General features: G+C 46.0%; 1 protein-coding gene and 1 long non-coding RNA gene across 19 annotated transcripts in view; one reads left to right on the forward strand and one right to left on the reverse strand.

Annotated features, from left to right (window-relative positions):
• Positions 1 to 10,417, forward strand: part of LOC139059879 (uncharacterized) — a 54,866-nt gene extending 44,449 nt beyond the window's left edge. For 15 of the 17 annotated variants that reach the window (XR_011514466.1, XR_011514459.1, XR_011514463.1 and 12 more), the window contains one exon: positions 861 to 1,769. The gene's annotated coding sequence lies outside the window, so the exon portion shown is untranslated. Of the gene's footprint in view, positions 1 to 860; positions 1,770 to 3,230 lie in introns of those variants that run through there. The other 2 variants (XM_070538398.1, XM_070538400.1) reach the window with 1 other exon arrangement.
• Positions 1 to 26,108, reverse strand: part of LOC139059880 (uncharacterized) — a 33,263-nt gene that overhangs the window by 6,197 nt on the left and 958 nt on the right. Inside the window, exons 2-3 of one of the 2 annotated variants that reach the window (XR_011514473.1) lie at positions 25,251 to 25,402; positions 22,997 to 23,426 (exon numbers count right to left, since the gene is read on the reverse strand). This is a non-coding gene — a long non-coding RNA (uncharacterized lncRNA). Of the gene's footprint in view, positions 1 to 22,996; positions 23,427 to 25,250; positions 25,403 to 26,108 lie in introns of those variants that run through there. The other variant, XR_011514472.1, reaches the window with a different exon arrangement.

Below are 26,108 nucleotides of genomic sequence, written 5' to 3' on the forward strand. Positions count from 1 at the left end.
TTTCAGGGCAACGCAGCGTTTTCAGCAGGGGTATGAGAAGAAGACTTAAATATAAGAAACAAATAGTGAACGTGCAAGTAATTCAGTTTGAGATGGATCATCTACTAGACTTTTCAAATATTGAGTAATATTTGCAGTAATGCAATGGATTGCCTGAAGTCAATGCGCTGCATGCAGCATTTCAAGGGCACTTGGTTTGTCTCTAAACAAGAACACAAAACAAATCTGCGTTTTTACATGCCAATACCACGATCTGATTATCAGGCATGCCTCTCTCAGTAAAAGTCTCGTCCTGGCTGTCAACACCAATCGAAGGAATTACTATATGCAATGCTAACAGGGTACGGTGACAAAATCAGCATTCATAGCAAGCACAAGGCATGCGCTAAGACCCATTGACCACTGGAAGGCACACAGTTTGCATTGCATACATGTATTCTTGCATGTGGTTCAGAACTGTATGGCAATTTTCAATCAGCTGCTTTCATTAGCCCACAAAAGTTTTATTTAATTATTTACAAAGGCTTTCTACCTACTCAAATAAAAGTACTTGCAACATACTGGCATGGTACCAATTGGCTGGTTCTGGGTGTTAAAATTTTCTTAAATGTGTAAGCATCTCTATGCTTACCAAACGTCCATCACGCAAGATAAAAATGTGGGCCGATCCCAGAGATAGTGCAATACTGGGCCAACCCACGGCGGAGGTGAACAGCCTTCAAGCACTGAACAAAGTGAAAAGTGCACACAATATAGATAGAGCATGCAGCAGCGAGTGGCTTTACCTTTGTTCTGCCTGTCGCTACCACGAGATCGCTCGCAAATCTCTCAGCACACACCGCACCCTGCCCCTTTCGCAGATCGCTTTCAAGATATGGGCCCGCTCTTCAAGGCAAAGCGACGAGAACACGGCGTTCAAGATATGGTCCACGCAACGCATAGTGGTTTGACGTAGATGGATAAGGCACTAAAGAGCAGTATCAGCTTATAATGATCAGAACGTCATCAGCACACCTGGCGCTGCCGTCTGCAGCAGTCCGTGTTGCTGCGACGCTCCTGTTTATACCGGTCATATTAACTTCCATAACACTTTTTTTTTGTTCAAGTACTCTAAAGAGCCCAGGAGGCATAGGGGTGGGGGATGTTACGATTGGCTAGCGGGGATAGTGACCTTCTGGCTTCGCTGCAATGAATCGCTTCGTGAAGCCAACAACATGCCCCCTTCGAATAGCCCTTCGGAGCCAGTAAGGCTAGACACGTTTGGCGGACAGGATTGTTAGCTGGTTCGCTGTCACCTTCAGGGACCAATTGGAGCAAGAAAACTCCTGGAAATGTTTGTTCTATGGCGTTCGCCCATGTACTCTGGTAAAAGTCACAGTCATGACAGATTCAGCAGCTAACTGCAGAGTCAGCTCAGGAACCAAGACGTGCCAGCTTGAGTCAAACGTGACAACACCTGTCTATGAGGCCCCACTCATTTTGGTGTGTTCAGTAAAACAAAAGTGCAAGAGAGTGTGTGAACCTTCGCCCTCAAAGGCGGGTACTTCGACGACTTTGGACGCTTTGGTTGGATGAAGGTTGGATGGCAGCTTTTCCTGGCCTAGGGATCTAGTTTTTCCTGGCCTAGGGATCTAGTAAGGACAGAGAGTGTTTAAGCAGACATTTTCGGCTGTTCAGTGTGCATCTCAGTCATGCTAGACTGATCAGATGTAATGTTCTCCACTCTTCATGTAGATATTGTAAATAAATCCCCTACTCCTCATTCTTAACGAGAACAAGTTCCTCCCTTCAACAACATCCTTAGCATGAATGAGTCGAACAATGGTATGGGCCAGGTACCCTTTTCATGGCAGACACCAACTCTTACAGGGATTACAATGAAAGGAGCAAAAAATACCAAAAGTACACAACTAAACAAGAAATATGAATTGGAACAACATGAATTAGTGCAAAAAAAATGACTTATTACAGGGTATATACAATGTGTGAAAAAAACATAGTGATGACAAGGGTCAAGGTTCCTAAAATACTTATCACAATGAGCTGTTTCACATTACAAAACAATGGAAAAAAATTTAAGTATAGATTACTAAACAGGAAAGCAAAATTGCATATTAAATAAGAACATCAAGAAATGCAACTGGAACAGAACAGCAAGGTAAGAGGTAGTTCAGATTTCTAGGAACAACTTCAAATTATGTACAAATGAGTCGTGTCAGATAGCGAGGAGGAGAGGTGAGTGGAAAAACGGATTAGTGTGGGCGAAGATGGGTGCGATTTTAAGTTGGTGATCAAGCCGTCAAGACACGCGTCACAAGCTACTCTGATATTTAGAGTAACGTGGGATAACCGGTTGGAGTAAATGAAAGAAGGACAATAGTGTCAGAAGCCTGCGTATATTGAGAGGAGCTAAATTAATTTAATATTTGATTTCCGTAACTCTAGATGTATGCGAGTAGTTTCTTGTGATGAAGCGAGCAACCTTATTTTGCAAAAGACTCGAGTTTGTGCTCGAGGTAGGCCTCGACACAAACTAGAGTCAGCGTCAATTAAGTAATTAATTAAGACACAAACTAGAGTCAGAGTCAATTAAGTAAGCGAGAAATTTTGTCTTGGAGTTAGCCGAGTGCAAATAGTGCCTTATGAAGCCAAGAGATGTGGTTGCTTTAGTAGAGTTTGCCGTTTTTACACTCTGCTAAGCAGCTGAGCGGAGCGGATGTGCGAATGCACATGCGCCCTCCACTTAGCTGCAAGCGGGCTGGCGGAGTCAGAAACACGGTCCGCTTACAAGCTGCCTGAACAGAAGGTTGCTGCCATTTTTTCCTAGCAAGGTGGTCGATGCACACACCCACTCTGGCTTGTGCATCGAGGCACCTTGCCTGCCTTGCTCTTTACAAGATAGATTTGCACAGATGAAGACTTATGTCTGCTAGAAGGTGCGCATGCTGACCCATTTGAAAACCTCGCAGCGCGGGAGTATGTGATGCACGCTGTGCAGCATGTTAGCATCAGAAAGGATCAGATTGTATGCAAAATGCAAGCTCGCTGGCTATCACGTGGCATTCCCCAAGATGGGGCTTTATTTTCCACTGGATAAAATGGACCGGTAACACATTACAAGTTCATGTTTAGATGCTTTATGGACAAATAAGCTATATGTATTCGTTTTACTTATAAATGTTTTACTTATAGGTGCTTTTATTTTGTTTCATTACCCTGAATTCGGCCAGAAGGCACTGCAAATACGAAAGGAACATCAAGCGGAAAGCCAGAGAAGCCGAGATAATCTCGTGGGTGGCGGCAATGGAAAATAAACCTGCTACGAGTAACTACTGAAGAGGAAATAAGGATATCGGGAAAGAAACAATCTATTATAACTCAAAGGGAAGTTTATTACTTTCTGAAACGAGCTCAGGATGCCTTAGAACACGCACTTATACAGCAAAATATAAGAAGGAAGAAGCATGTGCTTGCTGCGGTAAAGCTAGGGAAACAATAGAGCATGCTTTACTAGAATGTGAAATATCTCCCCAGCAGTAGATTTAGGCACCACTGGCCTATACACCATTAATAAAATATATCCAGAGAGGGAGATTAAGATGGACTGCAATGATTGTAATGGCATCATTGGAATCGGACATATGCTGGCGGGGTGTCCTGCGACTCTCCCCAACCTCGTTGAAGAATGGACACAGTGGGAGAGAAGGATACAAAGCGCATTGTTTCAGGACCAACTAAGGGCAGTCCAGGGGGCCCATGATGTCGCTGAAAGGCTTGGCCTGACAGTGCCAACGTGGGAGCGGCCCGCCTTGGCTTGAGAAGTCAAGCCTCTGGACCTCATTACAATAAAAGTTTTCACACACACACACACCATTGGCCTGCTTGAAGCCCTTGGGTTCAGCAAGAGCAGGGGGAAAGTAAAAATGTATGCAGTAAAGATTGGTAAGCAGCGAATGGAAGATTGGTGGACAAAAAGTAGGGAAACGACAAACAACAGAGGCTTGCAAAGACAAAGTTCAGAAAGTTTGGTTATGGGAAGTCATCGTGGGTTTTTTTTTTTCTTTGTTAACATAGGTCGAACATTAGGCAATACAAGAGCTTCATGGCGCAACCCACACCTCTTTCCAAAGGGGACACTCGTAGCACCTATCCATCCATCCCTCTGCTCTGCTAGGCTAGACATACAACTAAAACGTGCAATCACCCACCACTCCACCATGTGGCTAAGCGGGGAAACTTGGAGCGGGGAGAACTGTAAAGACACTAAACTAAAACATTCTAGTGAAAATCACATCTACGCAAATGTTCCATGACAGATCGAATGACAAATGAACACCCAGATATTGTGAATACCAAGGCTACGGGCATGTTTTATAATTTTGTAATTACATAACACGGGTTTAGCTGTAGTCCTGAATCTGATAGCTTTTGTAATATTAATGTTGATTTCCGCTTGCTTACTGCCCCACTTACAGAGATTGTCTAGGTAAGATAGAAGGTAGCAGGTATCCTCAGGGTTACTAGATCACGCAATCATCAGCAAATAGTCTATGACCATAAACGCCTACCATTACTAATATCGTTAATGTAATCTAAAAACAAAATAGGCCTGAGCATGGAACCTTGCGGTACTCCAGATTTGACATGATTTAATGGAGACAAATGGTCATTGATGAAAACTGATTGCTACCGGTTAGTTAAAAAGTTGGTAGTCCACCTAGTTATTCTCACATGTATGTTAAGATCTGTCAGTTTATGAATAAGCCACAATTGAGGAACCTTGCCAAAAGCCTTCGCAAAGGCCACAGATATTACATTGATTCGATAAAAAAGATAATCAATCGTGTAAAAGTCCATGCCAATTGATAAAGAAAAAGTTTTGTTCTGTAAGAAACTTCATTAGAGCAGATGAAATGATGAGTTTGCAGTACATGCTGGTAAAGAAATTAGTCTGTAATTTGATGGGTTAGACGAATCACCAGATTTAAATATGAGAATTATGCAAGCTGCTTTCCAATCATTTGGGACGCATCCCGTGTCAATACATTGCTGAAAAAGCTTGGCTAAAATGCGACATATTGCAGGTTTGAATATCTTAAGAAGTTTAGGGCAGATGCCATCACAACCAGGAGCAGAGTTAGTTGGAAGACAATCGATACAGGACTGTACTACTTCAGAAGCGATATTAATGTTGTGCATGCTTGAATGCAAAATAGGGGCCTGAAAGCTTCTAGGTACACCAGTCTCATCTGTGAAAACGGATGAAAAAAACTTGAATTCAATAGCAACACGTGCCGGAGAAAGAATGTTACCATCCTTAGATAACGGTACCGTCAAGTTCGATAATTTGGGTTTCCTAAATTTTTGTGTCATTGCTAAGCATGTCTGAAATGTCATGGTTGAAAAATTTATCTTTGGCTGTTGTTGTTACAGTCCTGCATAAGTGTGCGTGCTCACGATAGGGCCTCCAATCTTCCACAGATGCTCATAGTTTAGCTCTGCAATATAATGGTTTCACATGCGTCACAAACCAAGTGCTTTCTGTGCAGGCTGTTATTTTGAATTTTGGAATATGCTTTGCTTTTAAGTGTGATCAGCCCATCACGAAGTACCCAGTTTGTGGCCGTATCCTTGAAAAGGGGTTGATAATGACATTCGGCTGCGTGGAGATGAGCAAGTGGTACAATGCTTAAGCGTACTTAAGTCCCAGAGGAGTTTCTGCATGAATTTTTCAATTGTTTATGAAGGTTTCTTACCTATTCAAAGGAAAGTGTTTGCAACATACTGATGTGGTACTAATTGGCTGCTGCTGGCTGTTGGCCTTGGTATCTTCCTTTGCTGTTGAGCAGCATTTACTGAGTGCGCAGTAATAATGAGCTGCACCAAATGGCTACACATTACTGCTGTACTACTCCAACTATTCCAAAAGGACCAATTTTTCTGCTCCAAAATGCACCACGACTACTTATTTCCTAGTCCAAATCCTTAACTGGCTAGGCCACCACTGCATGCTGACACACCACCCACTGTGGGTGTGGGCTGTATTAGCCAAGTCTCAGTAAGACAAGAATAACTGTGGCACTGTTCTTTTTGAGCTTTGTTACTTAATGAAAAGGCTTTGAATTCAGGCCACCAGTGCTGCAATAAAGTATTCCTATTCCAGCCGCCCCACTTGTTAAGAGCTGCATGCCACCTGCATTACTGGCTGGGCCAGTCACTTGAAATCGGTGGACTATAAGGTTAGAGTAGAATCAAACAGAAGAATTTTTTTCATATACTGGCTTTGGACGTCCCCAAATTTTTGGGATGGGCCTGCTATAAATTTTACGTATTCATAACATAGGAAGGTTATGACGACATGTAACCCAGGCAGGCAATGCTTTTGGAAACGAACTTTAAACTTTGCCACTCCGACAGTGGTGAATAGAGTGATCTGTTGTCATGCTTAGCAGTACTACTTGCATCTGACCGCTGGATGTATTGTGTCACTGTTCATTATTTATTACATGTGCTTATACCATGTGCTCCAAAAAGATGTTCCAATCATTGGTGCAATCTACTAATACCAGCTATGTACTTTCGCAATGTCTCTGTAGGCATCTCTTTAAATCTTTTTATGTCTAACACGATACACAAGGACTCCCCTGTAATCACTGACACAGAAATAGTACAGTGAAGTTCTAAAACAAATGTGCTTAACTCATATTGGTGACAACAAATAGTTTAACATTGGTGCTGTCATAGGTCTGGTTTGCGATTACAGCCGACGTCTTGTGGTTGATTAAAGGAGTTCTTTAACAGCAAGGTCCAGCATTACTAGAGCCTGATGGCTTGTAGACCCACCATGTTGTATTAGTGGTTTGGGTGTTGCGCTGCGAAAGTGAGGTTGTGGGATCACATCTCGGTCGTGGAGGCCACATTTCGACGGGGTTCGATGAGGTAAAAATGCAATGCCCGTGTACCGTATGTTGAATGCACGTTAACGAATCCCGCGAGGTGAAAATTAATCCGCAGTTCACCGCTACAGTGTGCCTCATCAGATCTTGGCTTTGGCACGTGAAGTGTCAAAATTTGAATGTTTTATTAACCGCAGGTACGGTGGCTGCCTAGTTCCTGCGTCATTTTAGATTACCTTTATCGTTAATTTCTACCTCCGTTTCCTCTGTTTGGGCTCCCTGAGACTAGGCCATAGTGGCTATGGCTAGACGCACCAATGAAAAAATCTACGAGTCCAGAAGCGTTGCAAATTTCGGTTCCTTAAAGTCAACTTTGCCATCATACACTGCGGTGAAGTATACCACGAATGCAAAGGGGCCACTGTGAGGGGACACAGCACGAATTCCTTCATTATACACATGCATTCCAGTTTTCTGTCACAGTATGAGCACGGAGACAACTAATAATCAGAACTTTATTTCTAAGAAGTCGTTACAATTTGTTGGGGTCCGTCAAGCGAGAAGCTGTTGCAAACAGCTTGAAAGTGCTTGACAGCACAGCAGTCAGTGTAGAAGAAAATAAAGCACGCATATAATTATATATTATATATTGACACGTGTATACATACATTTATCGGGCGACCACGTTTCGCCGCCTAACAAATCTTATCGCACAGCGCGGCACGCGCCTGCATGTATCCGAAGTTTCTGGAAAGTTATCGATGCTTCTATCCGCTGTCTGTTGTCGCTGAACCTTGTGTTATCTGATTTCATCGCGTGACGCGAATGGTGTAGAACTTTGTGGAAGGCACACGAGCCCCAACAAGTCTGGAACATTCGATGACTACTGTATAAAAGCTGACACGCTGGACCAGCTGATCAGATTTTCGACGATTGCCGACTGTGTTCGCTGCTATCATTGTGCTTTAAGTGTAGGCTGTTTTGTGTGCACAGGTTCGCCCAATAAAAGCTAGTTTTGTCTTTCACAGTACTGCTGCTGTGTTCTTTAACATCACTACCACGTGACAATATAGTGATATACTACATACTATATTAGCTCGTGCTTAACAATGGTAATTGCACAGTTATAAAATAGTAAAGAGGGGTGGACAGTGCAACTGTATGTCCCAACCGAAACTAACATGAACACTGTGTGTACAATATATATATACATATATACACTGTGTTCATGTTATGTCATGTTCATGTGTGTGTGTGTCTGTGTGTGTATATATATATATACATATAGAGAGAGAGAGAGAGAAAGAACAGCGCATTAGTAACTTCCAGTGACAGATATCCATACATTTGTTCCCGCGTGCAGGCATCATGTAATGAATGATTCTAGACCAAAAATTATTTCGCGTTTCCGGATAAAGACATGAACATTAATAATGCCTTGGTTTTCATACTTATTTAGAAGTTAAGGAACATTACAGGTTAGCGATTGCATTAGATAAATTGTTAGCCTTTTTGGCACGAGCCATCTATCCTGGCTGTAGTCCCGACAGTAATTTTACAAGTGAAGAGACTTTGTTAGAGGAAAAAATATGAATACAGTAAAGGAAGGCCATTCACATCTGGCAGTTTGAAAAGTGGTGATGTTGTGTGGAGGTATGGAATGTTAGAAATAATTCCGACGAGCACGTTTCTGAAGAAAAAGCTTGTGTTAGTGTTCACGGTGGTGCCCCACACACGCATGCAGTAGTTAATGTGAGACGCAAATAGTGCTGGGTAAATTTGTAATTTCAACTGTTCTGGAAAGAAATAATATTTTTAAGGCTGTTGTGGCTGGACCATCCCAATGAAGTGGAAAGGAGCGCGTTCGCTTTAGGAATGACATCGCAAGCCTCCAGACCAGAGACAAACAGGCTGGTATCATCCACATATAGAATGGTTGTTGCCTCGGTTTCTGCGAGGGTTCATCGAGCAATAAGGTTCCCAAAGAGCTCCAGCCCCACGGGAAGGTGCGAGGTGAAGTCCGGCAACACTCATGCATGCGGCTGTTCCCCCACTCTCCATTCCCCCCAGCTGCGCTTTGCTTCGCTGCACCGCTCATTCTTGGCTCAGCAGCCGTCCGACATGGAGGTTCCCATTGTTGATCCCGCCAAGTACGAGATTCGTTCCGTAATTCGCTTTTTGCACGCCAAAGTGACTCCACCCGTGGATATTCATCATCAGTTGACAGAGGTGTATGGCGACAAGTGCATGTCCGTTCAACACGTCCGAAAGTGGTTCAGGGAGTTTAGTGCTGGTTGAAAGAAAGTCCACGATGAAGAACAGAGTGGAAGACCGTCAGTTTCGAAGGTGGTTATCAAGATGGCCCAACGCAAAATGCTTCAATCGAGGAGGATCAACATCCGTGAACTTATTGCTCAAATTCCTGGAAGTTCTTACGGTACAGTGGAAAGAGCTTTGACTAAAGTATTGGGGTATCAGAAGTGTTGTGCTCAATGGATACCGCAGCTATTGACATCAGACTACAAGGAGAAACGCCTTGACTGTGCTCGCCAGTTTCTTCAAAATTGTCAAGAAGATAAGGAAGGATTGTTGGACTCCATTTTTATGGGAGACAAAAAGTGGGTGTTTCATTTCACTCCTAATATGAAATAAAAATCCAAAGAGTGGCGTCACCCAGAGTCACCAGTCGCAAAGAAGTTCAAGCTCCTTCTGCTGGCAAAGTCATGGCCACTGTTTTTTGGGATCATAAGGGGGTACTGCTGATCGATTTAATGGAACGTGGGACAACAATGAACTCTGAGAGCTATTGTGCAACACTATGAAAACTCAGGCAAGCTATCCAGAACTGCCGGCGAGAACGACTGGCAGCCAGTGTAACACTGCTTCACGACAACGCTTGACCTGACATCTCCTGTCAAACCCAGGAACTTTTGACAAACTTTGGGTCGACTGTCATGCCCCACCCACCGTACAGTCCGGACCTCGCACCTAGTGATTATCACTTGTTCCCCAAGCTAAAGGAACATTTGAGTGGCCAACGCTTCCGGAGCGATGAAGAAGTCGGAAGAGGTGAAATGCTTCCTCAACGGGTCGGCGGCAGACTTCTGTGACACTGGGATACAGAAATTGGAGCACTGTATACAAAAATGCGTAGAAAAAGATGCCGATTATGTAAGTTTCATCTTTCCAATAATGTAAATTTCTATGAGAATAAACAATGTCTTTTTCTAAAACTGATGGGAACCTTATTTCTGGATCAACCCTCGTATGTCTATCATGTCATTAACGTAAATGTCGAAGGGGACCTAAAATGCTGCCCTGTGGGACACCGAACAATATTGCCCTGTCGGAGGAAATACTATTTCCAATGACAATGTATTGCCTGCAATCAAGCAGATACGAACACAACAAAATGTGTCATTCCGTGTACACCGTTGGCAGTCAACTCTGTTAATAGAATCTTGTGTTGCATTGTCAAAAGCCTTGCTGTAGTCAATAAATATCCGGACTACTAGGTTTCATTTTTCTAGCTTCTTGATTAACGCCTGCTGAACAAGCAGTGCAGTTTCGGTAGAGCAGGTCATCAAAGCTGTTTCTCCATCGCCAGGGTTCGTGTCATGCTCTCCAACCATGATTCCTCGCTCCTTTGTGCCCTCCAGAGGGGCATGGTCATGGACCCCCAAACAAGGGGCTTAAATCACCACAGCAATTAAACTGCAATTTTTCGCTTTTAATATGCTTCAATGCAATACACTGCATAAGCTTCCTTGCTTAACTCAACTGTAATGCGGCAGAGGTGACTTTAGGAACACTTTCTAGACATACCAAACATTATGTGCATTCTGGTCGGAACTACACCTGACTTAACATTCCGACACGTCGACATATGGATGGCCCTTGTGCAGTTTAAGAGCACGAATACGCATGCTGGTTGTGGCTTGAGGAAATGTGATTGCTTAAACAAGTTTCAATGCCAATGCCCTAGACTGAGCTTCACCACAATGCAGTTGTGTTATGCACTGGAGCTTCCGTTATGTATTGCGGTCCATCACTGCAGCAACGTCAGAACCAGCTTTGAATGGGTGTCAGGTGAGTTATTAGATGTCTCGGTGCTCATACTGTGACAGATGACGGCACATGTGCGCATGTATAGTCGGGAACATGTGCAAGGCTGTGTTGCAGTCTCGTATACGGAGCTTGCAAGATGGGCGAAGCAAGGGCCCAAATCACCACAACCCTGCCGGAAATAGCTCTAAATCCCTGCCTGTACACTTCTTAGGGTCTCGGTGCTTTTACCGTAACCGGAGATTGCACATATAATAGTATATTTTCAAAACTGAGCTCATTGGAACATCTTCCTGTTCATGCTACGCACACAAAAATGAGGAAAAAGAGAAAAATTATGCAGATCCCACACCCTGTGGGAATTGATGTAAGTGAAGCTTTCCATGCTGGATGCTCTGATTGATGATAATTAGCAGTGTTGACGGCTAAAGCTTAATTTCTTCAACATTTAGGCTAACATGAGATTGGTGAATTGATGTTAAACGTTACCTTGTGGGCACCACTGCTGTTTGCCTGCGTAATAGGCAGAACACACAGGGAGAGGGGTGTTTGCATGAGGCATTTTAGTGGGCCATATCTTATAACCCCTGAGAGGGTTGAGTGTTGTCATTTCCTCATATGGCACATCGCGTTATGGCAGAAGTATTAAACTTGAATTGGATTATGGGGCTGTACGTGCCAAAACGACACTCAGATTATGAAGCACGGCATAGTGGCAGACTCCAGATTAATTTTGACACCGTGATGTTCTTCAATGTGTCCCAAAATCTAAGTGCACATGGGTTTTCTATTTCGCCCCCGTCGAAATGTGGCTCCCACGATTGGGTTCAAATCCATGACCTCTCGCAATGCCATAGCAGCAAAGCTAATGCGGCAGGCACAGAAGTGTTGATTTGACGGTCAACCACTTCTGTAGTGTTTCCTGGACGCTGCGGTGCATTTTAATTAATGCGGCTCTGCTTCTGCACGCCCTGTGCGAGGTGCCCGCTTGACATATTTGCATGGTGTTTATTTTTTCAGAAATAGCAGCAACATATTGCACTGTGCCTTGAACATAAGCACCCCACAACCGCTGTTGTATGTTAGTGGAGTTTCCTTGCCTTCTCATGTCACTTCCCCCATCTTATACGGGAACTGCCTCTTCTCCTCCCTCTTCTCTCTACAGTTCTGTCTGTGTCCCCTCTCGCCTCGCACGTAAGCGCTGCAGTTTCTTCTGTGCTTCCGAAAGGAGTCACGGATAATTGCAGCTGTCAGGTGGCTAATGTGACAACGGCCAGGGAGCTCCAGAGGGCATTGTGCACATTCGATGCAGTGGGGTGAAAACAAGCTTCTCCCATCTCCTTTCCTCTCTTACTTGTGCCTGTCATGTATATACACACTCTGAACACTCCCCCCCCCCCCCCTTCCCGACGTGGCATGTGTGACATTAGCAGCTGGAGTGGGAAAGTCAAAGGAAGAGACACATGCGTAAAGGATTCTATGCTTACCCAATGAGGAAACCCGTCCGTCACGTAAGATGATTACTTTCAAGATAAGGCCGGCATGAGCGAGCTAATTGTAAGATCGGGCCTGCGCAGCCGCGCCATAAGCAGCGGCCGCTGATGTACAGTTGATAATGGTTTGCATCGAGAGGAGGCAGCATCATTGACCACATCTACGTATGACGTCTACCTAACGTGACACTGTTCAATTACGTCACGTAGAACAGCACGCATTGGCCAGTGCTCATCTTCCATGAAGCAGCAACATCATCCAAACGCACCATGATATAAAAGGAGTGAACAGTGCTACTACTGGCCTCTGCTTCATACTCATGCTGGTCTTGGTTTAACATTTTGGTGTTGCATCTGCGCTTCTCCATTTCATGATTTTTTCGTGGCATTTCTCGCAATTATATGAAACGCAGCAGCATATGATGACAAAACAGTAGGTGATCAGTAGCAAATGCTTATGCGTCATTTAGATAACTCCGACAGGATACTCTGCATGTAATTTTATCTTTTTCCACTTTCAGTATGCTTCAGCGCTATGGTATGCTTGACCGCGTAACCTTGCTATGTCCAGTGTTTGTGACCCTTTCCCACTGTTGGTATACTTCATCACAATGCTAAGTGCATAGTTGAATGCGTAACACCACTGTATTGGGATGAAGCTAACTTATGGGTCTGACATTAGACAGCTTTAAGCAGCTGTAGCGTATGCCATAGTATATATAGCGTATGCTAATCAGCACACATTTTTTTTAGTTTTAGTTGGCCTGTGAGATGTTCAGATCTCAGAGGCCATGTGCCGTCATTGCGGCTATCTCCCGACTGTAGCTATAGGTGGTGCTAACATGTCGGATGTTTCTTTCGTTAGGCTTCGACTCACTCGAAACGAGAAGCGATCTCGAAAACACTACAAGGTTATCCATAATACTCTGTCATCGTAGCAGCCTGAGACTAAGCGAAAGCCATTTACACAGTCAGTTGCTAAGAACGAAGTCCATATACAAAAGCAACGCCAAATTCAATTCGAAGCTGGCAGCCGGGGCCGCCGCCATGTTTCACGCAAATTCCGCAAACCACACAAAGACGCTAATGCTAAATCTGAGAAATAGTGTGTGTACGCTATATGCAATGGGTCGTTTAGCGTTCTGCGCATGCGCAGTGATGTACGCTAAACTAAAACTGTCTATTATGCAGCACATTTTAGATGCTTGCTGGTTTTAAAGTCCGAAAGCTGAGATACAACAGCGTCACACACTATCACGTGAGGAAAACGAACCGCTGCATGCAGCAAGTAGCGTCAGCATAAGCACTAGATTACAATCGAACAGCTCTACAATGAAGACCACAATTAATTTGCCTGTGAAACAAAGAAACTTATGCGTCCCTGGCGGCTGATTTATGTTTATAAAACGAATGCCGCAGCAGTGCCGCCACTGCCCCGCGAAGATGTCACCAGGGTAAGCTGTGCCCTAGTGCTAACAGCAGTGTATTTGAAGAGCGTGCTGATATTACTAGTTCCGTTGCTCTGCCCCAGGATTCACTCACCTCTTATGCTACTTGTAACGGACCAACGGCTGACGAATGCATGGATAGGCCGCGAATGTCAACGAAGGCGACCAAAAATTTTGTAGCAAGGGAGGCTTAGGGGCACTAGACAATCGGGGGCTTAGCTTTGCATGGTTCCTGCATTTGCTTGGAGAGCAAGCTGGGAACCTCAATGGAGCACAGCGTGGCTACAGTAGAACATGCTGTCAAGGATATTTTGCAGAGAAAGATTAGCGGTCTATTTCATTAAGCCTCTCTTGAATTCTTGTTAAAGATTTTCTTTTGTTGAAAGTGCTTAGCTATTGTGAGCAGTGAGCTGCGCAACCTTTAAAACAAAGTGACCTGCATAGCGAAGGATTTTGAAGGTGCGAGCACTTTGTTAAAAAGGCTTTGACAACATAGATACATTCAGAGCAGCGCTTTCTGCCCTTTAGCCCATGCAGAATTTGTAGGTCCTATTTGCGCCACCAGGATCTGCCAATGTACTGCAGTGAAGCCTTTAATATGTGTCCCAATGTCCAATGCTGCGGAGTTCAATATATCCATTTACTGTCTGAGCAAGTTTGATGTATGAAGTTTCATATACATGTAGTTCTCTTGGTGATTCACCACCTGTTATTTAAGCAATAATTCTATTTATAATTGTTTCATACAACAAGGTTCAATTGTAATGAATTATTGCTATATGACATTCTTCCCATTATTATAACTAGTACTCTCAAGCTTCGAACCTCCCAGCTTCCTCATACAGTTGGCCAATGTGACAGTACACCTGACACAACAAGCCATGTCGTACACTTACTCTGTGCATGTTCACAGCCCATGCAAGCTTGTGCTGAAAGCTTGTTGCTGCTTGCAGAGGTAAACATTTCACTTGACTGTTGTAATGATCTCGCTGACTATGTGACAGAATAAACAGTTACTCCACAATAAAACATAGTATGAGGCCATTTTGTAAACACGAGTTTGAAGTAAAACTGTGCCATGCATCGTCGAAAAAGGAAAACAACATTACAGGGATAAGCATAGTTATCGTGGGCTTGTCTCTATAGCTTTTATGTCTTGCTTTGTCCACATTATGCTGCACAGTTTTAGTTGAAGCGGTTATTGGCTGGCAGACGTCTTCCCATCATGTTACTACGAGTTTTGATGAAAGCAGTCTTGGCTAGCCTCTCTAGCCCTGGTTCTCTGGCTTAGGTGCTGGTGCCTCCAGTAGTTCAGATTTGAATGGGTGCAAATTAATTTTCCCTCTCAGTGAAATCAGGGGAGGCGCTGCGATCGCCGAGGAGTGTAGACGTGCTCGCGTCGGCTCTGTGTTCGTGAAATGATTTTGCAGCATTTTCTTGCGAATTGTGGCCTAATTTTTACACCAGTCGATCCGTGAAGATACCAGGACTCCGTAGACGCCTCATTTTCAGGTGGAACACTCGATTTCCCTGTGCTACGGACATTTTCCTGTGCTGCGAACGTTTTTGTGAATCGCCCACGCCGCCGCCGCACGTGCACGCCGGGCGCACCGGATGCGCGGCGCGCACTCGAGCGAGTTCCGTATCGCCGATCAAGTTTCTCTGCCCCAGCAACGAGCATGGAGCTCGAAGTGGCCGCCGAGACGGGCTGGCGAACAACTCGCCTTCGCCAACCGGCGAAGCTGAGGGACGACTCTTCACCCCAAAATGACTCTACCCAAACCTCAAGCACTCGTTCTCGTTCCAAGACCAGGCCACCAGTCAAGGCACAAGTTCTAAAGGCTGGACGCATGCCTCCGCTACCTTCCAACCAAATCAAAATTATCATTCGCCCCAAGGGAGCCCTCAACATTGCCAAAATTGGTAGTCCTACCGTGACTACAGCCGTTCTCCAAGCCGCACAGCTCAGCCCAGCAGATATTCAGCAAGACACGGTGTGCCCCAACACCCAACAAAACATTGTCGTTGTAAGTACGCCAAGTCTGCAGAACGCCGACCGGTATGTCTGCATAAAATCAATTCAAGTCAATGGGGTCACGCACGATGTTAACGCGTATGAGACGGCCGCCGAGGACACCACGAAGGGAGTCATCTGCGGAATCCCCCTCTCCGATACCCCACAGCAAGTCAACGCCAATATCATCAATACCCACAACCCCCTCGCACTAGCCGCAAAATGCATTGGAACAACAACCACCGTTGTTATCGCCTTCAGTGGCCCCGACGTGCCATATCTGGTCTGTTACGGAGCTACCTTAATCCCATGCTCATTATTCCGCAAGCAAATAGAAATTTGCTACCAATGCGGCCGCCTCGGACATCGCATGGATGTCTGCCCTTTTCCCAATAACAAGATCTGCAGAGGTTGTGGAGTCCGCAACCCACCTCCCGATCACACGTGTAACCCCAAATGGTCACTGTGCGGCGGCCCTCATCTTACAGCGGACAAATCATGTACGGCTCGCTGCAAGACACCATACGTTATTCGCAAGCGCGTTGGGGAACGCCGAGCTGCAATGCAAGCCACCCTTCAAGAAAGCGACTTCCCGCCCTTGAACTCCAAGCCCCGCTCCAGATCTCGGACTCCATCACGCTCGAGGCAACATTGTTCCCGGACCCCTTCACGTTCGAGACAGCGCCGTTCCCGATCCAGATCTACCTATACCCCACCCGCCAAGTCTCCTACTAACAAGGTGAGCTTTGCAGAAGCCCTTAAGGGCACCTCGCAAGAGGGTCGCAACACACCTTCTCCACAGTCCACGAGCACCAATGATAACGCAGAAATAGCTCACCTCAAAAAAGAAAATGCCATTATGCGCGACCTAATTCACAAGCTCTCGCAAGAGGTTCGCGATCTTAAACAATCCAGGACACCTGCTCCTACACCACCCACCAAAGCGTCCCACTCCTCTAGCCACGACGCTCTACTGACACCAGCCCCCAAAAAGCGGGCCCTCCAAGAGGGAGCCACAGGCCAAGTGCGCTCAGAGGTTAAGGACATGCTAGTCTCACTTCAAAGCACGATGACCGCACTCCAGAACGCAGTCAAATCCATGCAACACGCCGTTCTCGCACTGGCACAGCGCGTCACAAACATTGAAACCCACGTACAAACTCTCCCCGTGCCCGCTCATCCTACCCTCCAAACCCCCCGCACTGCCCCTGACGGCATCCCCCAATCCCCATCATGGCCCACACTAACAGAGATACACTTATCTGGCAGTGGAACTGCCGAGGCTATCTCCGCAAACAGCCAGTCATCCGTCAACACCTTCGTACCCTCACCCGGCAACCGGACGTCATCATGATTCAGGAAACCCATATCGATTCGGTCACCCTCCCAGGTTACCAACCTTTCATCCCGATACATGCTTCTCGCCGCCTCTGCACTTTCGTCCACAAGAGAATCACCGCCATCGAACACAATCTCCACGACCAAAACATCGAACACCTTCTCGTTGAACTTATCCCCACCAGGAGATGTAAGGAAAGTATTTTTCTCCTTAACGTGTACAGCCATCCCTTTGCCAAAGTTCGAGGCCGTTTTCTCACCCTCTTCCAGAAGGCCCTTAACGTAGCTGGCACCAACCCCCTCGTTATTGGTGGAGACTTCAATCTCCCCCACACGGTATGGGGATATGGCTACTCGACGACGGCGGCTCAAAACCTTTGGAAAGACTCCCAAGATCTCGGCCTCACTTTCATTACAGACCCCTCGTTCCCCACACGCCTCGGTAGCTCCACTTCCCGCGACACGACCCCCGACCTGACATTTACCAAGAATGTCACCAACGCTCAATGGAGCAACACACAACATGATCTCAGTAGTGACCATTCCATCATTGCCATACTTATCCCTCGGATAGCTGCAGTTACTGCCAAACCCCGTGAGTTCACTTGGGTTGACTGGGATGCATTTCGCAAGCATCGATCCGCTGACCAGCACGCGGAACGCATAGAGGACATTGATGCATGGACCCGAAATCTCCACTCCGATACCAATGTAGCCACGCGCACCGTTACAACCGATGCCCCCGTCGAGCGCATGGACAGTAGATTGGCCCATCTCCTCGCGGCTAAAACATCCATCCTATCCCGCTGGAAAGGGCAACGTCTCAACAGGCGCCTCCGCGCTAAAATAGCCCTCCTCAATAAGGAAATCGAAGCCCATTGCCTCACTCTGAGCCGTCAGCAGTGGACTGAACTGTGCAATACTGCTGACGGACAGATCCATTGTCCCTCTTCTTGGAAGCTTATCAAACACCTCCTCGATAGCCAAGCCACCCGCTCTTCCCAACAAGATCGCCTCACTAAACTTCTCTATACAGAAAGGAAGAAACGGCCGCGCCCAAGTCTTAGACTACCTCACCAACAAGTATCTCCCCGTGGGCCCAGTGCAATCTCACGGCTCCTACACCGGGGCCCCCAACCCCCCACTGGACGAAGACTTTAGTGTCGCTGAGATCCAAGCCACCCTGCATAAATTAAACAGCCGTTCTGCCCCTGGTCCCGATGGGGTCACTAACAAAGCCCTCCGTAATCTGGATGATGCCTCCATCACCCACCTGACAAATTATATCAATGACTGCTGGCGTAATGGTGCCATTCCGCCGGCCTGGAAAACAGCAAAGGTCATCCTTATTCCCAAACCTGGCAAACCTTCTAGCCTCGATCATCTTCGTCCCATCTCACTAACCTCATGCGTGGGAAAGGTTATGGAGCATGCCTTCCTCACGCAAATCAACACCCATCTGGAAGACACTGCAGCGTATCCTCACTCTGTCATTGGCTTCCGGGCCCACCTGTCGACCCAAGACGCCATGCTACAACTTAAGTACCATATACTAGAAGATAGAACACGTAGTACTAAAGCTATACTCGGCCTCGACCTCGAAAAAGCATTTGACAGCATAGCCCATTTCACCATTCTTGACCGCATCTCACGCCTTAATATCGGTGCGCGCGCTTATAATTACGTCAGAGACTTTCTCTCTAATCGCACGGCCTTCCTTTCGGTGGGGGATCTCCGCTCCGACGCCCAGACTTTGGGCAGCGCGGAAACCCCCCAGGGCTCCGTTATCTCCCCAATGCTTTTTAATCTTGTCATGATCGATCTTGCCAAGTAGTTGCAGCAAGTGGACGGTGTCACCCACACCATATACGCTGACGATATAACCATCTGGGCCCACAAAGGCAGTGACGGCGAAATAGAAACGGCGCTACAATCCGCCATTGAAACAGTCGAGACCTATATCCAAGGCACGGGGCTTCGCTGCTCCCCTGCAAAGTCCGAACTCCTTCTCTACAGGCCTACTCTCCGTGGCCGCCATCCAAAATACTCCACCGCTAAACGCCATTACGAAGACATTGCGCTTCATCTCACGGATGGCAGCCCCATACCCCTCGTCACCAATATCCGTGTGCTCGGCTTGTTCATAGAGGCGAACGGAGCGAATGGCATGGCCCTCGCCAAAATCAAGAGAAATACAGCCAACACCATGAGACTTTTGAAGCGGGTCTCCAACCGCCGTGGGGGTATGAAAGAGGAGAATCTGCTCCGGTTAATCCAGTCGTTCGTAATTTGCCACATCATCTACGTTGCTGCGTATATAAACTGGTACAAGGCTGAACAAACCAAGCTCAACATCCTCCTACGCGGTGTCTATAAACAAGCCCTCGGCCTCCCCGGTTGCACCAGCACTGACCTCCTCCTTCAACTAGGCGTCCATAACACACTGGACGAGCTCATCGAGGCCCAACGTCGCTCTCAGCTGGAGAGACTCACTCTCACAGCCACGGGTCGCCATATCCTCACCTCGCACGGCATCACCTACCACCATCAACACGGCCATAAGCACTAGATCCCCTCCACCATACAAGCTTGGATTCACGCTGATCCTATCCCCAGAAACATGCACCCCAAATACAACCACGCACGTCGCACAGCACGTGCCACGGTTCTCACCAAATCGCTTACTCGCCACGACGGTGTGAGTTTCGTCAACGCTGCCGAATATCCCCACGGTACCCGCTTTGCAGCCGTCACCACGCGTGAAGGGTCTCTCCAACATGCTATCAGCCTAGTAACCCCACACGCTGAGGAAGCTGAAGAAGTGGCCATCGCGCTAGCCACCCTAGACCCAACATGCCATACCATCGTCTCTGACTCCCGCTCCGCCGTTATCAACTATATCAACGGCCGTATTTCACACCAAGCCTTGCGCATCTTGCAACAAGAGCCCCGCTCAACCGACCATCAGGTTACACTCGTCTGGTTCCCGGCTCATGCAGGCACCGTCCACCCGCACCTCCCCAACCTCAACGAGGTTACCCACTCCCTAGCGCGAGGCCTAGTTGACTGCGCGGGAGAAGGGGAGGCTGCCCCCACCGGTAGGGATCGCCTGACACGCTACAATGATCTTGTGAAGTCCTTCTACTTAGAGCGTAGAACCTTCCCCGGCCCACACAACAAACTATCCCGAGCGCAGGCTACAACTTTCCGCCTGCTACAAACCAATACTTACCCCTCATTACAACTTTATAACAAGATTTACCCAGACATTTACCCCAATCCCACGTGCCATATCTGCAAGACACAGCCAGCCACACTTCCACACATGCTTTGGGACTGTAGGCACCAATACCCCGACACTAACCCCACGACCCTCTCGTCGAGATGGCACGCTGCCCTGCGTAGCCCCAACCTTGACGACCAACTCTGGGCGACCCAGCAGGCCTGCGAGGCGGCGAAGAGGCAACACCTCGACGTCTCCATGTGGGAGGCCTAGGCCCAGTCACCATCTCTTGATGGTTTCAATAAAGTTTATTCAGTCAGTCAGTCAGTGAAATAATACCAACTTTCCCTGGTTACCGGGCTTCTACAATTCCTCCTGAGATGGACTTGTTCAACAGCTCTACCGAGTACTTTAAGTAGGCAGTGTATTCTATGTCGTAGGGCAAACAGAAAATTAGCATAAGCACTCTTGCTTTCAGGCTGCCATAGACTTCGAGTTAAAAGTGCAGTCCAGATCAACATGCCCGACCTTGATCCCTCCAGCCTATGTGCCAGCCTTCCCTATGAGCCAATACTTGTGCAGGTGAACATACCTTCTCTGTTCCATGCAAAACATTTTGTTAACTGTTTCCAGGAAAAAGTACTTCAAGCATAAATGGCTAACACATGCTCTTCATACCAGGTTGCCATGGATAATGGAGACGATAGGAAAGTACAGGCCAGCGTCGCTGTCCCAGATCCATCCGGCAGCTTCTCTGTCTCTGTGTCCTAACTGCTGGTCTTCAATGGGAGTTGACACTGTCTCCTTCTATAGGGGCATTTTCTGACACGCTCTTCTGTGGGAGAATGCCCCATTCATAAAAAGAAACAACAAAGATTGGACACGAAATGGTGCAGCTCAAAAAAAAATTACTTGTTGGGTTCGCCACCGGGCCATATGCGTCGGCGCTCGTGACTCGACAAAAAGCAGCCGCAGCGGCACGCGCAAGCTCAGGCTTCACATAGTTTTGCGCCCATCGCAAGAGAGGCACCTCACGGCTACATTCGGATATTGCCAGCGCACAATGAGGAAGTGCAGAAACATGCACGCTTGCAATCTCGGAGGGATGCGCATGCGTGCAAACTCGATACCATGGGTGCACAGCTAGAAGGGGAGAAGGGTCGTTTTGCCACACGCTCGCACACCCTGTAATATTTTGGGGGCAAGTGTACATACTAGACATATTGTCTGTAGTGCTTATTTTTGAAATGTGATATTTTGGGACATATAATACATATAATATGCATCTTGGCTTTGTTGCACATTAAGAATTTATTTTATAAGTACTATATAATTATCTGAAAAGATGAATGTTTCTTTAGATTTCACACATTTCTTTTGCTACATTGTAAATGTATATCCTGATAGATTAATGTTTCGTATGTTATATGTTTGCCGATAGGAGACTTACTGCTGCCATGCGAGGGCCTTCAGGCACATTAAAGCTGTATGTTGCAGCTTTTCGCCTGGAGGACAGCCAACAAAGTTTGTTGGAAATAAAACCATTTCTGGTACGACAAGTCGAAAATTCTATTTGAAGTCGCTGCCTCTAGACCCTTCATGCCAACCGCCATTTTGGCAAGGCTGTGTGATGTCTGGGAATAAGGCTGCTTCGATGGATTTCAAGACCAGATAGCAGCCTTCCTTCACACACTCTGGCACCAAAAAGGGCAGCACAGGTGTCAGTGTTACTTGTGCTACAATTCCTTCACTTGTGCTATAAATAGCAGCAGCAAACTGCCAAGATGCAAAAGCAAAACAATGAATGAGGGCCATAACGTATTTCCCAGCTCCTGAAATCAGTTCCAGTTTTTGCAGTAGACCAAAGCATGGCCTTCAAGATCAGCTTCGATTACCAGTGGGAACAGTTTCCGAGGGTGCCAATTCATTTCATCAAGACTCAGTGTTGCCACACTGCTTTTGATTCAAGTGTGAGAAAAAAAATTGAAGTGAACATTTTCTAACACATTGAATGCAGTCAAATTTTCTTTCTGTTATGCTTTCCTCTTATTTCAAAGCAAAAAAAACCCCAAAAATTTAAGAAAACAAGAAGCAAAACAGAAAGAAAAATATCTCAGTATAGGGCGAACATCATTGCACAGTGTTGTGAAACCAGATGTGCATGCCTGTGAGGGTGATGATTGAAGTGTGTGCACTATACATTCAGTGATGCTACAGGCACGCACTGTGCTGTTTGCATTTCATTTGATGGTGATAGTACATCCACACAATGTAGCCGCAGGGACAAGTGAGCAGTCAAGTGAAGCTTTTTGAGATCATGTTTAGTTGGATCATGCAAATAAAATGCATTAATTAATCATATGCCATGGAAGAATCAAGCACAAGTACACAAATTACTGTGCATGACAGGAGTGGCTGCGAAGATGTATAAGGCTCACACAAAGGACGGACAGCAGACAAGGGACGATGATATTTAACTAATTTCGCCATGGAAAATGACTTCGAAGTTTGTGCATTAAGTACGAAGAAAATCCGAGGACACCTAAGCACTTCTTATGAGTTGTGAATACTTTAATGTCCAACTGAACGCCACTGAGCAGGCCGAGATATGAACTCCTCGCAGGCAAGCGGGCACGTTAAGACGCTTGGCATATATTGATTTAGCCTTACCGAGGCGCAGTTAGAACACACACAAGAGCTTGAGTAGACAAGGAACAGGTGGTAACACAGGCTTGCGAGAGGGAAGGTGATGTGTTGTCGTAGCAATGCACTCTCCCCTCGCGAAGTAGCGCAGCAGCAGATGTTCCCCTTCGCTCGCGTTCCTCTGCTGAGACACGAGCCAGCAAGTGCAAGCTAGTGTCATGAGCGCGCCTCGTGTGCTCACATGGTGTCACAGTCAACGGGAAATTAGGCACCGTTTTGCTGCTACAGATGCTGCCGGCTTTTTCACTGAAAGAACCATTTAACTCTTGCATTAAAAAAATCCTGTCACTGACCACATAATAAACAGCAATAAAGAAATTCCATTAAAAGTATTGCATCAAACCAGCTCAGAGCACAAAAAATTTACCAGAACTGTCAGGCTTGGCTGCTGAAAATTAATGTCTTGTAGCAAGGTTTAACGAGCACAAATGATATGCAAGAATACTCAGAATGATGCGAATGCTCAGATGCTAAGTGCTGCTCTTGTGCAGGAGCTTGGCAATGCAGCTGGCATAAATGCCAGTCTTCTGACTACTACACTGGTTTCATGAAAAGTAGGTTATTCTGGCAAGAGTATCACTGCAACATCACTGCACTACACTTTTACTTCACTGTGTCAGATAAACAAGTCAACAGACGTCTGAAGTGGTTCAACCACAATTCACAGCTGGAGAACAGGATAGCATCCATAGAATTTGGCGAGATTATTAGACAACAGGCAAAGGAGAGTGGACAAAAGTTGGAGGTGAAAGCTGTTCTGTTTGACTGTGACGAGGTGTATTGGAGTCGTCAAGCAACAGGCAATAGCGATGGTTCTTCCTAGCGTGCCGATATTGTTCTGGCTTCAAGGCACATAATGGTGATTATTGCATTTTATAGTGTCCCATTCTTCTTTAGATGACAAATTATTTAAATCTGTGTATTGGTTACATTTGCAGTGACGTCCAAAATCTAGATTTGTACTGGGCAACGACAATACTTAAAAATTAAGCTCAGTGGTTTTACATGCCAAAATCACTAAATGATGATGAGGGATGCAATAGTGAGAAACTGGATTAATTCTGAGCGCCTGGGTTTAACGTGCACCCAATACATGGCGCACAGCATTTTTTGCATTTTGCCCCGATCGAAATGTGGCCGCAGGGGCGCAGGACCAAAGCCACAGCACCAGTAACATTAAAACAAAGCAGTGATTTGATAAAGCGTGTAAGAGCACAACAGTTTTTAAGCATTGCTTCATGCTAAGGTCTAAGTCATAAGCTCGGTACCGTCACACAACAGCCACATTAACGAGATGAACAACGGGGATAAAATGCCAAATTAAGCTGCAAAATTATGAAGCAAAAGCCTTTGAAGCTGTGAAGTTCTTTAGGAACTTGGAAGGTGTGGACATTTGGACATGCAAAGGATGCAGTCTTTGGAAACAACTTGCCAAGTTAATTAGTTGTTTTTTACCAAAGCAATATTTCATCACAAAGCAAATAGCTATAATTTAAATATGCTCCAAGATTGAATGCCCTATGATAAAAATTTCTATTGCATTTTTAGCAAGTTATATGGAGCAACCAAAGGTAAGAGACATTTGATGCTAGTGTTCAATAAATTTCAGTTATTAGAAAGCCCTCGTCCTGTGCCCTTCTGTGTGTCTTCCGTTATTTCCGCACTGATTAGTAAGTATGACGCTAGTGACTGCCATAGAATACGTGAAGGCCGAGAAAATAGCAATGGCAATGAAGAGCTATTGCTTGAACAACGACAAAAAAAGCTTAGGTGTAGTGACAAAGCAGAAAGGAGAACATGAACGAAAAGTATGTGCGAAGTCATACATGACAAGAGAAACCCAGCAGGCAAGATGTGGTGAGCAGGGGGGCGGGGAGAAGTATTCCGTAAGAGCCGACCTAGTGGACTGTCCATTTTGGCCGCTACTGATTGGCTAGGGCTGCTGGTCTCCTCCTCTCACAGCTGAATCCAATCAGCAGTGGCCGAAATGGACAGCCCACTAGGTGTACTCTTACAGAATACCTCCCCCCCCCCCCCCCCGCAGGAGAAAATGATGAGGTGGATTCTTGCCTTGTGAAGTGCAGCAACTGTTCTTTTTTTTTTTCTGTTCAGAGCGAACGTGAGTGAGACTGGAGATGTAAAGGCTTTGATGTGGAGATAAGCTGTGGTCTGGGATGAAGCACAATATTGGTTTCCAGCTGTGGATGAATTTCCAGGAGACCCTGCAGATAAAAGTTTTTTTAGCAATTAATAATTCACGTATCTGGCGAAGGAAATCATTACAGTGAACATGCGGCATAAGCAATAGACAGCCAGGCACATATAGCAAAAGACAGTGCCACTGTAGAGGAATGGCGACAGGGAAGAGCAACAAAAAGTGATCAAGTATGTGCAGGGAGAAGGGTACAGAAAAAGTACAAGGGATCACACAAAGGAGATCAGTTTGACAGTGACAACAAGAGCAGCACTTATGAGCACAAATTTCAGAAGAAAGTAGCAAATTAATTGGGTCATCAGTTGCCAAAGAGCAAGCATTTTCTGTCACGAAGGCTACTGATGCCAAGCATCAGTCCTGGCGCTGTTAAAGAAGTGAACGCGCAGTTGTGGCAAGGGATAGCAGCAGCAGGTGTCTCATAAAAATGGCAGTAACAGGCTGGTACACTTGGCTACAGTGAGCCAAGTGTACCAGCCTGTGCTTCTGGAAATCTGTGACCTATGTCGAGTTGAAATGTACTGCTAAAGTGGGTGTACGTCGGAAAGACTTTCTCGCCCGTGCGGCGCTCGTGCCGAGTTGGTGATGGCGGATTATTGATTTAATGAGCCATCTTTCGTCACATTAAAGATGTTTTGTGTCTCTTCCAGGGCGAGGAGTAGGGGCCATAGTGTAGACCACTGGCATATCCCCTTCGATATAAATAAAGGTTCTTC

This window comes from Dermacentor albipictus, chromosome 5, assembly GCF_038994185.2.
Source record: "Dermacentor albipictus isolate Rhodes 1998 colony chromosome 5, USDA_Dalb.pri_finalv2, whole genome shotgun sequence".
In the NCBI taxonomy this organism is placed as follows: domain Eukaryota; kingdom Metazoa; phylum Arthropoda; class Arachnida; order Ixodida; family Ixodidae; genus Dermacentor; species Dermacentor albipictus.